This window comes from Myotis davidii, unplaced genomic scaffold, assembly GCF_000327345.1.
Source record: "Myotis davidii unplaced genomic scaffold, ASM32734v1 scaffold167, whole genome shotgun sequence".
Taxonomy (NCBI): domain Eukaryota; kingdom Metazoa; phylum Chordata; class Mammalia; order Chiroptera; family Vespertilionidae; genus Myotis; species Myotis davidii.
Window position 1 is genome coordinate 915,792 of NW_006300048.1, and position 2,592 is coordinate 918,383.

Sequence of the window (2,592 nt, forward strand, 5' to 3'; positions counted from 1 at the left end):
CATCTTCATTTTTTTCACCGGGCCCCTAGTCCTAATATATAAAAACCCTGGGTCAATCATAACCAAAGGCTCAACCAACCAGAAGTCAGTCCTGCAATCAGCCTGGGTTGCCATAGCGACCCAGCACTGACTGCTGATGGGGCTGCGAATCAGGCCTGGAGAGAGGCCTGAAGAGAGAAGCAGGGTCTGATATGTAGCCTGTGTGGCAGCTGTTGATCAGCACTTGCCTCTCCCTTTCTCTCCCGGCAAGGCCAGGAGCTGCGCCTCCATTTCTCTCAAGGCATCCACTGGGGCTGCTGATCAGCCCCGCCTTTCTGATCAGGCCCCATTGATAGGCCCAGAGATGCTGACTGCATAGAAACTGACCAATTAGAACAAAATCTGGGTGAACTGTGAGGAGCCAATGGCTGCCGAGGAGGCGGAGCTTTTGACACTGACTGGCATAGAAACCGACCAATCAGAACCAAATCTGTGTGAACTGTGAGGACCCAATGGCTGCCTAGGAGGCAGAGCTTTTAACTCTGACTGGCTCTTCCCCTCTCCCTGCCCTCACCAGAGGCCAGGAACACCAGCAGGACAAGGGGCAGACCTCAAATGCTCTCCCTGCCAGCCTGATCTCCCCCTCAACCATTTAACCCTTGACCCACTAGCCAGTAATAGCACACATTTCCCCCAGGTACCCATTGTACCTGCAGGGGAGGGCAGTTAGGGGCGATCAGGCAGGCAGAGATAGAAACCGGCCAATCAGAACCAAATTGGCCGACAGAGGAGGGCAGTTGGGGGCAAGATCGGGCCGGCAGGAGAGGGCAGTTGGGGGCAATCAGGCAGGCAGGCAGGTGAGTGGTTAGGAGCCAGTGGTCCCAGATTGCGAGAGGGATGTCTCCAATTGGAGAGGTTGCAGACTGGGCTGAGGGAACCCCCCCTCCGTGCACAAATTTTGTGCACTGGGCCACTAGTCCTATATAATAAAAGAGTAATATGCACATCGACTGAATGGGGGAACAACTGGTCGCTATGATGTGCACTGACCACCAGGGGGCAGGTGCCCAAATCAGGAGCTGCCCCTTGGTGGTCAGTGTGCTCCCACAGAGGGAGTGCTGCTCAGCCAGAAGCTGGGCTGACAGCTGGTGAGCGCAGTGGTGGTGGTGGGAGCCTTTCCTGCCTCCATGGCAATGCTAAGGATGTCCTACTGCCAACTTAGGCCCGCTCCCCATGGAGAGCAGGCCTAAGCTATCAGTTGGATATCCCCCGAGGGCTCCCAGACTGCAAAAGGGCACAGGCTGGGCTGAGGGACCCCCTCGCCCTGAGTGCACGAATGTCGTGCATTGGGCCTCTAGTTAAATATAAAAGAAAAGAATCTGTCACTGGAGGAGCAACAGGAAAACAATTGTCACAGCTGCTTATAGTCACTAGACAGACAACCGAGTCAGAGAGCCCTGCACACGCATAGTGTGGCCAGTGGGGCTGGCAGGGGCAGACTCCTGAGGCAGAGACTGGCGGGGGGGTCGGAGGGCCAGAGTGCTGGGACCAGACTGGGAGGGAGGGCGGGAGCAGCCCTCGAACACCAGGAAGCTCTGGCCACCCTCTGAGGACAGGCTGCCCTTGGGACCTTAGTCCCTGCTTCCCATTCAAGGGCATGGGCTGCCCTGGGAAGGGTCACCTGGAGAGGGCCTTACACCCTCCCTGTTCCCAGCACTGGGGCGAGTCCATCAGTCCTGCAGAAGGCGGGGGAGCCCGACTGAATGCCCACTGACTACCTGACCCAGAGCGAAGCCAGGGTGTGCAGCATTTGCAAAAGCTGGGAGCCTCGGGCCCGCCTGCCGGATCCTCAGTTCAAACATCTGAACGTGCCAGGGGTGCCGGGGACTCCGTGTCCATCCTTCCCGTGGCCACCACAGGTCACCCCCGCAGGGTACCCCATCTCTGCCCCTTGCTCACGAAACTTGGTTCTCACCGCCTGAGGCAGCCTTGGGCTGCCTGACACCCAGCCCTGCCTGCACCCCTGCCCTGGGTCTGCTGGGACCTGGTCCCCTGGAGCTCGGGGACAAGGGTGGGAGAGGAAGATGGAAGTGAGATGCTGGGACCTGGGGGAGGATGTCCCAGAGCCTGGGGCTCCAACGAGGCCACCAGGCCCCTGGCAAGCGGGGAGCCGGGGCCGGGTGTGACCTCCTCTAGGTGCTGGGTCCTTCCTTGCCACGGGGTCGGGTGGGAACGGGCTCTATGGATGGGCAGCGTGCACGGGTCTGCCTGGCCAAGGAGCCCTGATCGTGGGCAAGCAGGGTCGGTGGGCTCCCTGCCTGACACTAGGGCACACCCTGGCCTCTGCCTGGGTCCTGCACCCACCACCTGGGGACCATGTCCCCCTCCGCCCTCCCTTTCCCTTTACAATCGAGGATAAAACAGAGAAATGGGGTCCAGAAGTTTTTGAAAACATAGAATATGGCACACAGTGTTATGACTTGAAAAGAACTTGAGGGCCAGCAACCACAACGCACGTGCTCAGTTGCATAAAGTTCCTATTATTTCATTTTATTCTGAAAAGTCTTGAGGTAGGAATGAGTGTCCCCTTTCCCAGGAGAGGAAACCTGAGGA